The sequence below is a fragment of the Halichoeres trimaculatus genome, unplaced genomic scaffold (assembly GCF_033239565.1).
Source record: "Halichoeres trimaculatus isolate MK-OKI-2021-1 unplaced genomic scaffold, fHalTri1.1 fHalTri1_scaffold_12, whole genome shotgun sequence".
NCBI lineage: Eukaryota > Metazoa > Chordata > Actinopteri > Labriformes > Labridae > Halichoeres > Halichoeres trimaculatus.
In genome coordinates, this window is record NW_027437190.1 from 25,962,706 (window position 1) to 25,976,488 (window position 13,783).

Genomic DNA, 13,783 nt, shown 5'->3' on the forward strand with positions numbered 1-13,783 from the left:
TAATAACCGTATCTTTCGTGCCATCACTCATATTTGCGTGTGTGTCCTCCTTACCCCTCAGGACGCTCGCTTCAGCTCTCTCTGTGTGTAGGCACGAGCAGCCCCGTCTTCACCCCAAAGATCACATTTTTGACAGATGCTCACTCTGCTATAAGTCAGCTAAATCCGCTATAGAACCTATGCACCCGATGTTAGGAAAGATAGACGTAGTGAGCCATCTTCTCATTCAGCCTCTTTGGTCGAAAGAGAGGAGGAAAACAAACATGCATGTGTCAGTTTATCGAGGCTGGCAAACTTACTGAGGACGTTTTTATTTATCGTTCGGTTAATTGATTTATTGATTATTGCGACAGGCCTAATAGCTCATATAGTCATCCCCATAAAATATGTAAAGATGGAATAAAACTGGTATCTTTTGGTCTGATTTTGTGGGGTTTTATGCCTTTTTTCTGAGGATAGGACAGTGGATAGAGTAGGAGGCAAGGAAGAGAAAGTGAGGAATGGCATGTAGCAAAGATCAGGCCAGAATAGTGCCCCATCCTTGGTTTTACTGTGTAGTTTTAGATACAAATTAGTGACAGCTGCCCTCCTCAGTACAAGAAGAGACCTTCCAACAAGCTCTAATTTCTTTCTGTCCATTTCTATATGAATCACACACAATGTTTCCAAAGGGCACTAATTCACCCTCTTTCACATCTGCGCCCTCTCTCCTCTCTCCTGACTCCCGGCCTGTCAGGTCCTGTCCTCAGAATGTGCCGTCAAGTGTTGACTTCCAGCCTGACTCGGCTCTTGCAGTCCCCATCAGCAGCTGTGTGTGCAACCGTGTCATTATCTGGATTACACTCCTCAAGCAGCATAATCCTCCGAGCTCCACCTTAATGAGAGGAAGGGAAAAGAAAGTTGGCATCTAATGGCATCGGCGTCATCGAACAAGTACTGCTGCTCATGAAAGTGTGCATGTGGAGCATGGACGCTTTGAGAAACACCTCTAAAGTCAATCAATCATGTTGTATTCTTGACACTCACCTCCAAGCACATGAAACAGACCGCTGTGTGTGGTATCTTTATATTTATAGCAGCTCTGTCATTGTGGGGAAAAATGAATGGAAACACATTGTTTGTTGACATCTTATTAATGTCAGATTCTATGTCATTATGTGTCAGCTTTGGAGAGCGCTGCATTCCCAAGGCTGGACAATTGCTTGTGGTTTAAAGCAGAGAAAGAGAAATCTGGCATGTATCCCACATTTCTGCTGGATTTTTCACTTTAACTTCTTCTAAGCAGCCAGAAATACCAGTGAGGGCTTGTATTTTTAGCTCTTGTGGGTGCAAGGGTTCAAGCAAGTTGCGAAACAAAATAAAAAAAGTCTGTCAATCAGAGTGTTTCTTCTTGGAGATTCCTCTGTAAAGAAAATTATGCTTTCAGGTTCAGACTTTAAGGAGACATGGTCTTTTTGGATTTATTTGACACCTGATGAGCAGGATGAGTCTTAGGAGTTTGGATATTATCCAGGAGGAGGAGACTGAGAGGCCGGATCAGGGCAGAATTATGGCAGAGATGTTAAATATTGCTGCTGTTGTGATAGCTTACCCAAAAATGAACTGATCGACCTCTTTTTGCACAGCCAGCCAAAGACAGAAAAATCAAAGTCTCTCTTTCTCCAGGAGAACACAGAATCAGTCATCAGAAGTCTGTTTGTGCGATTAGCTCTGCATCATCATGAGACCTTCACGGCTGAAGAGACATTTGCCAGAATGAATTGATGACAAGCTCCAGAGCCTGGAGGAGGAGCATCGCACAGAAACAAGAGACTCTTTAACTGTGAGGAAAAAACAAGCTCTGTTTTTCCCTTTTTATTTACTGGGTCCAGTAAATTACAGAATCTTGTGATGGTAACACCAGGTGAGGATGTTGTTTCCCACAAGGTCTGACATGGCTCTCCAGTGCTCAAAAACAAAAAAACAACAGTTGCATGGTTACACTTACGCAAGAAGGTGCAAGATGATGAGAGCAAAATCAGGCAGTATTAAAATACAAATAAGTGCAGTGAGGCAATTCTTCAGTCCCGTGTGTTTTGAAGTATGCAGAGCCAAGTGACTTTGCAGCTGGATAAGAGTCCGTGTCAGCTGGTATGTAAGGATTGCATTAAACAGAATGTTTGCAGAGGGAAAGAAACTGTGCTTTTTTTGTTGTTGTTTTTTTGTCATGAGGCGTCTGAGGGTCAGTCCCAATCTCAACTGCTTCCCTCAAGGTTCTGGAGTTGTACAGATCCTCCAGACATGGCAGATAGCAGCCAACCCCCTCTCTCAGTAGAGATAATACTCTGCAGCAGCATACTCTTATATTTGAGAGTGGCTGCAGTAAATCAGATGATGATGATGAGGTGAGGATGGATGCAAAGATAGCAGGGTACAAGTGCATTGTCATTGTCTTTGTCAGGTTGGATTCATCATCTGTGGCAGGAAGAAGCTTCTTATTGCTTACTGCGGGGTCTACCTGAGTTGAACAAACACAAAGTTTTGTTTCCAGTATTCTAAAAGGACTATGAGGACTACCTGGTAAGGTGTTTTTCTGGGCTGTGCTCCACAACGTGTACTTCTGCACTTACAAATACTATTTTGAGTGCAAACATGCATTCACACTGACAGTATGGAAGAATGCTGTGCGCTTTAAATTCTTAGCTAGTGCGCCCCAAAGGTCAAAAAGTTCACTGTGGAATAAGACACTTCTTACTCTCAGTGGTTGCCATATTGGCCAGATAAAGAAAGGGACAGGAATGGAGCAAACCATGTTTCATGAATGCAATTAATAGATGGTTGAAGAACACCTGTGTCTGATTGGGGGCAACACTAACATGTAAGATTTTGTGCATTATGTATGTATGTAACTGTATGCAGTTCATGTAAGTGTACTTGTGGTTGTTTTGTGATTTATGAAACTAATATGTTGTTTTTGTTTTTTTCAAAGCCACTGGCAGATTTTTTTACTCTTTTCAAGTAACTCAGGCATCAGTTTTGACTTTTAGTTTCTTAAAATGAGACTTTTTTTGGACTTGTCTGGTGAATGTGACTTATATTAAGACTAATATCATGACTTTAACTAAAAATAAAAAATAATACTTGCTTAAGCCCCATTTCCCCTGAGCAGTTCTGTTTGGTTCGTCATGGCATGGCACGCATTTTACTGTGTTTCCACTGACTAATCCCAGGACAGACCCCCAAATAACCGAGACGAGACGTCCCACTTTTTGGCACCTTTCCGTAGGAGTGCCAGACTAAACTGATCCTATCTCGGGAGGTGGAGCTACAACACCACTTACCATGCAACAGTGGCAGCATTTCTCCTGGCGGCACACAGCCTTCTCTAAAATACAAAGCTTGATTGCACTTTGTATCAAAGATCCACATGCCAGTTACACAGAGGATGAAATGCTGGATGTCTTCCATCGTTGCTCTTTGTTTGCTGTGTCGTGTTCTTCTTCTTTGTTGGATTTAGTAGGGGGGTACACTGTGTTGCACTGCCATGGCGTCACAGTATTATGTTACAGCTTACACACCGTCTACCATGAGGGCGTACGGTTGGCTGTGGGAACGCAAATAGGACCAAGCTTAACCGAGCCAACCTGTACCAAACCATACTGATCTTAACCGGACTGCTTGGTGGAAACGGGGCTTTAGATTCCAGTTTTTGCAGTAAAGGGGGGCTACCCCAGCTAATTTTTTGTCAAACAGGGCCCAATTTACAGAGGCAACGTTCTCTACCCTTATCAATGTCCCAACATCTCCTCCCAACACTCCCTGACTCTCTCTCGCTGTCTGTTGGATAGAGGCAAAAGCCAAAAAGTGTCCAAACACAATAGGTAAAGACACAAAAGGAGCTACAGCTAAGATTTAAAAGGGAAAATAACCTTCTCTGTGCAACTTCTAGACTAAATGCTTCAGTGTTTAGCCTCTTCATCCACTGCGGACCAGAAACAGTTAAGTTTTTTTTTAACAGGCTGCAATTCCTGCCTTGTAAGTTGGCCCAAATTGTTTATGTGTAAACCAAATTGGTACCTCTGGAAAGCCCTCCAGCTCTACGCTGCTGCGTGGAGCTTCCACTTGCAACATGTGTGGTGTTGAGCCATGTTCTGGTGTCTGCACTTTATGGGGACAGGATGGAGTCTTGTAGAGTGCAGATGTCATTTTTTAATGTCCTGGTTGTGAAACAGTTTGAGGTCATTTACACTCTAAAGACTGAAAGGTCAGTCAGTCAGTCATCATTGTGGATGTGTTTTTAATGTTTTGTGTTTAAGATGATGTAATCTCATGTTATCTGGTGTGAAATGAAGTTCAGTAATTGATGACTCCATGTGTCAAAGAAAAAAAGAGAAAGTGGAGCTTGCTTCCATTTTTCTTCTTAATCTAATTTGTCTTACTTGGCGGCTTGTTACTCTGTTAGATTTGTCTTTTTGTTTCTGTTTTTCTTCAATTCGTCACAGTTTTAGGAGTGTGTCTGTGAAAAATGGAGGCAATGCCGCCACTGAAGGCCAGGTCAAGTGTGATGGCAGGGTTTAAGATTTTCAACTGGTGCAGAAGATGTAGAATTTTTTTGATTGGAATGACCAGTCAACAACGCTGTCATTTTGACGGTCAACAGCTGCTCTGTCCTTGTGCGTGTGTGTGTGTGTGTGTGTTGTGTGTTGTGTGCTGCAGAGACAAGCAAACTGGCTCCAGCCTGCTCTGGGACTGATGCCTTTATCAAACCATAATCACTACCCTCGCTGTTTTTAGTGTCGGCCTCAAATTCGAGACTGGAAGTGTTAGTGGCCGTGGTTTTGCCCCGTAATATTCTCTGCTGTCTTTCTAAAAACAGCTGTAATCTTCCAAACATGCTGTCTGCAATTTTCCTGTCTTAGCAGCTCAGCTTTTCGTTTTGATGACATCTGATTGAGAAACTGTTTCATGTCCAAAGCAAAGAAAAGTTCTGAGCACCTTCAAGTTTAGTTTGGTTTTGTTCCCCAGTTGCCGCCGGTTGTTTTCCGAGCCTAAATAAGGCAGAAATTTGAGATGAAACTGTAGAAGTCTTTCATCTCTCCTCAAAAATAATGACCTGTTGTTAAATCTAATCCAGTATGAGAAAACTGTTTCATACTCTTGATGATTTTATCACAAAAAATACCAGACATGGAACAACTCTTGTGTTTTTGCCTCCCATCTACAAATAGAAACAGAAACCAAGCAACACTAAAGTGAGTTCAGCAATTTGATGCTGGAAGCCATAAACACAGTGTTACATTGTTCACATTTATTTCGGGGTATATACTTAGCATCTTTAGCAGCTCCCTGCAGGAGACAGCCCATCATTATGCCTCTTGTGTAAACACAGAGGGATTTTTTGGTGTTGCTAGGAGTGGTGCAACTCACAGAATTGGCTCAAGGTTTGAAATGATTATTCACTATCTCAGACTTCAGCAGGATGTTAATTTTTTTTCCTTTTCTTTTCTGAGCTGGATGTGACTTTCAAGGTAGATCAAAGTGACTCAGTTTGACTGACTGTTCTCGAACCAGTTTCTTCAAGACCAAATCCAAGTGGAGTCGTCTGAAGGGATTTTCCATTTTGTCCGACACTTCAAGGCAGTCAGGGGGGAGTTGGTCACATAGTTTCCACATAATACATACTTTCATGCACACAAAGGCCTATTCTTGAATATGCAAAGGAAGACGGCATGTAAAACAGTCACTCCAGCTGAGGCCTCCTGCACAGGCTTTGTAACACCGTTCAGATGTGCAAAGCCTAAGCAATGTACAGTTGTGTGCAGTTGTGCGGTATATTCAAGTTCAGGCCAGGAGCTGTGGTTTGAGTTTGTTTAAAGCTTATCAGAAGTTGAAATGCTGCTCAGTATTTGCCCAAGACAGGATTGTGCAAGGACAGATCTTAGTTCACTGTGCTATGGGTAACACTAAACCCACAGTCTGCTCCAACACTACAACCTTGATTGATAAAGTTTGCTTTTTTTGTCATGTTTCAAACAACAACGCTACATAACTTTAAATAAATGCATTACATTATGTTTTTGCATCCTGGGAAAAGATGCATTAAAAAGATAATCCCATCTCCAAGACTCACAGTCTAAGCGCCATTGCACACCAACAGTGATGCGAACGAATGGCGAAATTGCGAAAAATTTGGAGGCCTCAAACTCAACCTTGGCAGCTATTCTCCAAACGATGTCTTTGTTACCGCTGTCTTTGTAGATTTTATGTCTTTTGCCATAAAAAAACAGGTGCTGTGACTCGAACGCGATCAATGTTGAATGTTTTGGTATATGACTTGTCAAAAACAAGCGCTTTCATTGGTCGGATGTGTACTCGTCGCAAGCTTTGGACTCTGTTCAGAAAACAAAAGTCGCAATTTCGCTCAGTGAAAGGACGTTGCTTGAGTGAAAGCTTGCATTGAAAAACAGTAGGTTTGAAAAAAACAACAAATTGAATATTTATGAGAAAAGTACACATCTGGTGTGAATAGGTCTTTACAGTGGGTAATGGTGCTTATGGGAAACAGAGTCTTTTTCTAGGAAAACAGTTTTTGATCAAAAGTGTTCGTGTCATCAACGCCAAACAGATAGCCCTCACAGAATCTTCAACAACCAAAGCATAGACGCAAAAAATCAGCAACTGGGGACATTCTTTTGTGACAACCAAAGTCTACTCTCTCGCTTTTTACAAGGAACGCTTACTATTTTGAATCATGAAACCTCCTTTTGGATTTATTCAACAACACCTCGCTCAACAACAGGATCATCAGCATGATTCAGTCAGCAGGAGGAATGTGAGAGGTTGAGTGTAAGTGCTCAGATCCAAATTCCCAGTCACAATCCAAGGCATAGTTTCGAACATTTTTCGAGGAAAAAGGGAGGGAGGTGAAGTATATGACCGAGGAGGCAGCGAGGAATGATAAGTTGCTGCAGTAATGAGATGTTTATGTAATCTCACTCCCTTGACTTCTCATTTTATGCAATTCATTCATTACTCCTACACATCTTCAATCTCTGTCAACCCCACCGAGTCCAGGCAAGGGAGAACATCCAAACCTTTCTGCTGTTTTGGACCTCTTACTTGCTCCAAGGATGGGTTGACAGTGTGAAACCTTGGTCCATTTTCTTGTCACAGACCTCCTGCCTGATGCCAAACAGACTTCATTTTCATTCTTTTCTGCAAGTTACAAGGGTGTGCCGAAAATTATATCACACTCCGTTTTGTCTCCAAAAGTTCAGATGTTGGACAACAAACAACAGTGGCATCAGTTCAAGGCTGTGTGATTGTCAAACTGCATCCCTAATCCTCCAGGATGTTTTAACTGCTCCACCAAGCTCTAAGTGCAGGAGTGAGCAGAGACGTTTGAGACAAGACTCAGTTGTTTGAATGTGTCGGAATAAACTCAGTGAACTAGTGCTGCTGGCAACAAAGATTGCAAATGTAAGCAGTTGGCCAAAGGGGCTTGTAAAGTTTTTACAGATCCTTAATAAAAGGTAACAATTGAATAAATATTGTGAAAAGCCAAGAAGAAAATTCAAGTTGGGAATAAACCAAACAGTAAAGGTGATTACAGGGCATTCTGAGGTAGCAACAGTACAAGAGCTAGCTTGTAAAAGTGCAATAGTAATAAGTATGTCACTGCCAAAATAGTTCACAAATAAGAAGTCGCTTTGTCTTTAAATTTCAAATATGTAGCAAAATGCACATAAGAAATTGTGATTGAGTTTTAAACAAAACAGCTGTAATTTTACTGAGTTTTTTTTTCCTAAAACATAGGCTGTTTAATGTACAGATGAAGTCTCTGTGATGTCACCCATTGGTTTCAGATACAGAGTTTTGAGCTCATTATTGATGGGGATATATTGACAATGCTGAACTCAACCAAGCTTTGTTTGAGTTTAAATGAGGCAAAGAGGCCAGTCTTTAGCCTGCAAACAGCAACAGAACCCCTGCCTATCAATTAAGAAAGCCATACCTTTATATGGACAAAGCTCATAAGTTTAATGGCTTTAAAATAATGAGTTATATGGAAACAACAACAACTGTACAGTGAGTACATACAGATTCATCAGCTTTTTAGACTCAAGCTGTTTTTTATAAGGACCAAATTCCGAATAGGTTTATCTTTGTGATGAAATATATTTTTTGGCTTGGTGTGTGTGTGTGGTTTGTAGTGTTTCTGCAGCTAGCCTTGAAAACTACAGTTTTCAGCACGATAAGGCAAAGTTACTGCTTGGCCAAAACTCCCATTGTTTCAGGGCTGTGTTTGTCATCAAATCACAATCTTCCTTTTCCTGCTGAGGTGAACAAATGCAATGCATTCTGAGTGCTCTTTGAATGATAGGAAGCACGCTCCGAGATGCTAGCTTACGTTAGCCAGTCAAGCTAACAACAACAACTTGAAGCAGTGAAGAGCTTGATTGCCTCATCTACATTCAACTCACAATAAAATGTGGCACAAAGTTCAAGAACTTCTTGGACAGTGGGACAGTTTGAAACTGTTACAACAATATTTCAAGTTAGGAGACCTGCTTGGTTAAAGTTGAGGTTCCAGTGATTAGAAGGTTGATTTTTTTGTTCTGACAACCTGCACACAATTACCAACATTGCAGAGTAGCAGCATTGTCAAGTCCTACAATGTTGCTACAGTTGGCACCAGCTCTTCTGCTGATATGGAGGATGGAGGAGGCATTGAAAAATGTTAGGCTATACCCTTTTTTCATGCTTACGGTTGTAGTCAAAAGTCCTTAGTAGCTGTAAATTCTGCATCATTTACTACTAGCCTGCTACTGCTTGCATGATATGTTAAGCAGCTATTTTTTTTCTTGTTGCTGAATTGTTTGCCATTTCACTGCAAACTAACTGCTCTTGGTTCTTTAGCTTGTTTTTTAGAGAGTTTCAGGAATATTATATATGAGGCTCAGTCAGTCTATGTAAACACACATAGTTTATGTGTGTGTCTTTAATGTGCCTCCATATGTGCACGTGATTTAATATTTATGCATGCAGAGGGAGTGGAAACTCACAGCAGGAAGCATATCAGACTTATGATCACAAAACAAAACCCGTGCACAGGAGCTCCCTGCTCCAGGATCCCAGCTGTCCCATAAAGAAGCTACTGCTGGCAGATTCCTCCAGTGAGCAGTTTTTATGGGGGGGCACTGGGGCTAAAAACACAGACATGTGTTTTCATGCACTGGAAAGAGGGTGTGGAGGATACCTGAAGGTAGAGATTCAGACTAGACTCATCTACAAGTTTCTACTGAAGATGTTTTGATGAGCAGTTTGTGAATGCCAAAGTTTTCCGTCCTCACCAGCCTGATGATGTCTTACTTTAGGAATTGACAAGAAAATGTGCTCCCTCTCCTCCTTTCTTTGTCTTCATGTCAACATTGTCACCTGACGTAAGCCAAAGCTCTTAGCAACATGTGTTTTCTGTTTGATATCTCAGTCTGTTTTTGATTTAGCAGGGAACAATGCTAATTCTCTCAGGGCGTCCTCCTAGGATATTAATTTCAGTGCGCCATGCACAGATGAGTCATGTATGGGTGGTGTTTTCTGTCCCTGTGGTTGTATAAAGGGAGATAATACTTTGATTGTAATACTTTCATGTTAACTATCAGATTGAAGGATTCTTTGAAAATAAAAGACTACTTCACTTCAGTGGAGTGTCACATTTGCACTTGATGATCTTGGAGCAATCTAAAACTCAAAGGACAAGTATTTTTTTTACATAATTTTCTTTACTGTGTGATCTTTATTTCCACACAGCCTCCCTACAGAGCAGCTCACCAACAAAAGCTCTGTGTGGCACCCTTTGGAAACTGAGTGGGTGAGGCATCTCCCTCGTGAAATGCTCTGCAAATATTAATCTAGGTTAAAGACCAGAGTTTGCTTTTGTTCCTGGGAAACCTGTTGGGAGTGTGTTGCCTCGCTTCATCCTGGCAGTGAGAGCCTTAAGAACGAGTGCTATCTTGTTCAAATCTCACCATCCACCCCCCTTTCTTTGCATTGCACACACACACACACACACACACACACACACACACACACACACACACACACACACACACACACACACACACACACACACACACACACACACACACACACACACACACACTGCTTGTTTCATCCTTACCACCTGCAGACAGACCCACCTCTGTCATCACTCACATGCTAGTCTCTGTTTCCGCCTCTGCCAGAGCTTATGATACCCTGTAAATTAACTCTAAAAATTAACCCATTTTGCCCCACCAGCAACTAGGGATGGGTACCAAATTAGGTACTTTTATAGGTACCGACCAAATTCTGTCAAAAGTACCAGGAACCGATTCATGTAAAATCAAAAGGTGCCTGCCATATTTTGGTACCTAAATGCATCCAAGTGGAAAAAAGAAATTCATTTTATTTTTAAACAAATTGATGTTTTTTACTGCATAAACCCACATAAGTACTGTAAATTGGTACCGTTGAGTATCGATACCAATCCAGGTACCGGCATCGGTACTGCATCGTTTCAAATGTAAAAGGTACCCATCCCTACCGGCAACACTTGTTGCAGAAAGGTATCACTGTCATTTTCTACTCACAATAAAAAAATAAAAAAAATAAAAAAAAACATTACTAATGTAACTTTTTTCCACTCATACGCTAGTTGACAACTTGGACAAAGATTTTGGTTTATAAAAAACAGTTTCCAAGTGGTTCCTGTCACATGACATCATCTATTATCTGCTCCCTCTGGCAGAAGACATGGTGAATGCAAATAGTCCTGGAAAGAGGCAATTTTCATAAATGTCTTGTGATTTTCCCCCAAAAGATATTTAGATTATTTAAGTATTCAAGTCTCTAGAGTTACCCTCCCCCTAAAAATTGTACCTTGGAAAAATATTTTTTTGTTAGTTTTGTTGGGCTTATTTCAACAAAAGTTGCTAGTGGGCACATAGCTAGTGGCTAAGTAAAGGAACACACTGCCTGCAGGATTGCTTTTAATTTACTTATTACGAACAATTTTCTCGACACACAAGTACTAACCATAGCCAATGCCCACACCCACCACCCCTAGTCTTAAAAATTAAAAAATGGAAAAAAAAATAAATACACAACATGATTCAGAGGGACTCAACTGATAAAATTATATACCTAACAACTTTGAAAAAAATGTGGGCACAAACGGGTTAACACTGACATGCCCAACTTTGTCAGATAGTATCCAGGTAAAGTCTGCCTCGGCTGTTTGTTTAAAAGTTGTAAATTAAATGTTAATATCCTTTAATTACATTGCTACACTTTCAATTAAACCACATTTTCACCTCTTCTTTCCACCTTGTATTATATTTTATAGTCTTTTCTCCCTCCTCTGTTACTCTTCATTCACTCATCACTAACTTATCCACCCACATCAGGCCTGCCCGGTGTCAGAGTGTAAATCAGCCTCAGGGACAGGTGGACATCTGCCAGCCATGAAGAGATGCAGACAGGAATGTGATCACTGATGAAGCTCAGAGAAACATTTAAATCCTGGCACTCACTCCTGCACCTCCTCCTCATTGATTTATTGGATGGGGGGTATCTAAGAGATGCCTCGTCTTTCTTTTTGTTTTGTTTGCATCCAGATTTTTTTAAAATGATGAGATAAGGAAAAGCAGAATTTTCAGAAAAGAATCAGTGGGAGGATGATTGATTTGAATGGATCAGCCTTAAAAGCCCTTTGGGCAAAATACGTGGTGCAGTTTTAACCGCAGTGAGCTTATCACAGACTTTGTAGCTGCTCATATGCAGGCAGCTCAGGTTAGCGAGCTGGTTAATGAGTGAAATATGTGGGATAGAGACCAAGATGTTCTTTCAAGCCCCAGCAGGGTGTAGCACAAAAACAGCTCTGCTCTCAGGTTGACCTCTTTGGAAGAATAAAATGAACTCTTGTTTTTACCACTGGCAGCTTTTCTTTCCAATTTTCCCCTGAAAAGTCGGGGTAACACTAATGTAAAATGCCACTATGCCTTCCCCAGCGTAAGGCTTTAATAAAATCTGGTCAGGATGGAGCTTGGTGGCCGGGAAGATTTACAGCTTAACCCGCTGAGATGGTATATGGCTTGTACAGTTGAAGAAATGTTGGTTGTAAAACTGTTTTTGAAATATGATGAGCAGGAGGTCGAAGTGTGTGTCGTGATCTCAAGTGACATATAAAACCGTGAAAAGCCTGGAGTTTTGTTGTTGATGCAACCTCACTGGAAGAGCTTTTCTCCCCCCAGCAGATGTTAGCAATTAGTTTGTCAACTCCTTAAGCATGGGAGTTGACATATTATTGTGATTACATGTTTACTATGTTCTGTGTGCGGCATCTTTCACCAATGCTGTTCTCTATAGCTTCTCATTAGAGCTGTGCTGTGCAGTTCTGGGGTGGAATGAGACTCTGATAAATGGTCCCAAATGCAACAAGTCTGAGATTGCATCCAAAGTGTGAAGAGATGTATAACTTAAAAGATATTTGCATCTTGTTAGAATTACTGTCCTAAACAATCTTCATTTGACATGTAACGGTACATGGCATCTGATGTTTGGTGAAGCTTCTACCGTCAACAAATTTAATATGTTGCAAAAGCCAAGATTGGATGTCGACTATTCAAATATGGTTAAATGAAAAGTGTAATCTAGAGAAAAGAAAATTTGTCCATTTTACAAAGCTTTTCTAGTCACACCTAAAACAACCAAGACTAATTATTTGTCTCAATTCTGGCTGAGCAGAATGAAATTTCTTATGGTAAAAGTGTAAAAACTAAAAACAAACAAAACAAAAAAACTTAAAAAAAAACAAACAAACAAAAAAACAAAATGGACAGACAAACAAAACACTTGTTTTGTATGTTTCCCCTCAAGAGTTAGCAAGCTAGTTAGCCTATCTTAGCATAAAACTTTGGGCAACTTAGGATATAAAAAACAACATACAGCACAAAGGTTTGAATGAAACCATAACTTTTAGAGCTCCCCCTGGTGGCCGGGTGCAGTATAAGTCTTAAAGACCACCTTTGCTGTCAAAATGAACAAAACATTGGTCAAAAAATCAAATGTACAATCTGTTATAGCAGTTTGTTGTTTTCTAGATGATTTATGTCCAAATGTTTATTTTTAAGAGGAATTTTCATTTTATTGTTTTTTGAAAAAACAAACAAACAAACAAACAAAAAGACTATAATTGATTGACAGCTTTGTTGACAAACACTAGCTTTTGAAGCTTTCTGTACTGATTAGGCCAAAAGAGGAAGAACAGTGAGAGGAAACATTGCACTTTCTATTGCCCTGAGCAGTATACGGTAAGTTAAATGTGTGTTTTGGTCATTAGAAAGGGTTTAACGTCAATCCAACAGACAGATTGTTTCTGTACAAAACATGGTTAAGATGTATTAGTGTCTCTCAAAGCAGTATTTGGCTACTCTTTTCACAAAGGGAAAAGATGAAGCCAATGGTTGGTACCCTGAGTTACCTCTAGTGTAAGCACCATATTTAGCTTCCAATGTGTGAGTACATTTCATTTTCTTGGTAAGCAAACTATAAATCTACACATCAGATTTACTTTAAAAATATTCAACAAAACATCTTAACATCTTTGCAATTGTTTTCATCTTGTGGTAACCTATGCATGAAAAAAGCTTTAGCCAATTTTCTTGGTGTTGCTTTTCTGCATCTTTCCTTAACAACAGAGGGCAATCCCCCTCCACCACACACACTGGACTCACACGCACAACCACCACTCTCCTCCCTCCCC

General features: G+C 40.5%; 1 long non-coding RNA gene across 1 annotated transcript in view; it reads right to left on the reverse strand.

Moving 5' to 3' along the window:
- Positions 1–336: 336 nt before the first annotated feature.
- LOC141800344 (uncharacterized) overlaps positions 337–13,783 on the reverse strand; it is a 28,187-nt gene continuing 14,740 nt past the window's right edge. Inside the window, exon 4 of the long non-coding RNA XR_012599329.1 lies at positions 337–874. This is a non-coding gene — a long non-coding RNA (uncharacterized LOC141800344). The remainder of the gene's footprint in view (positions 875–13,783) is intronic.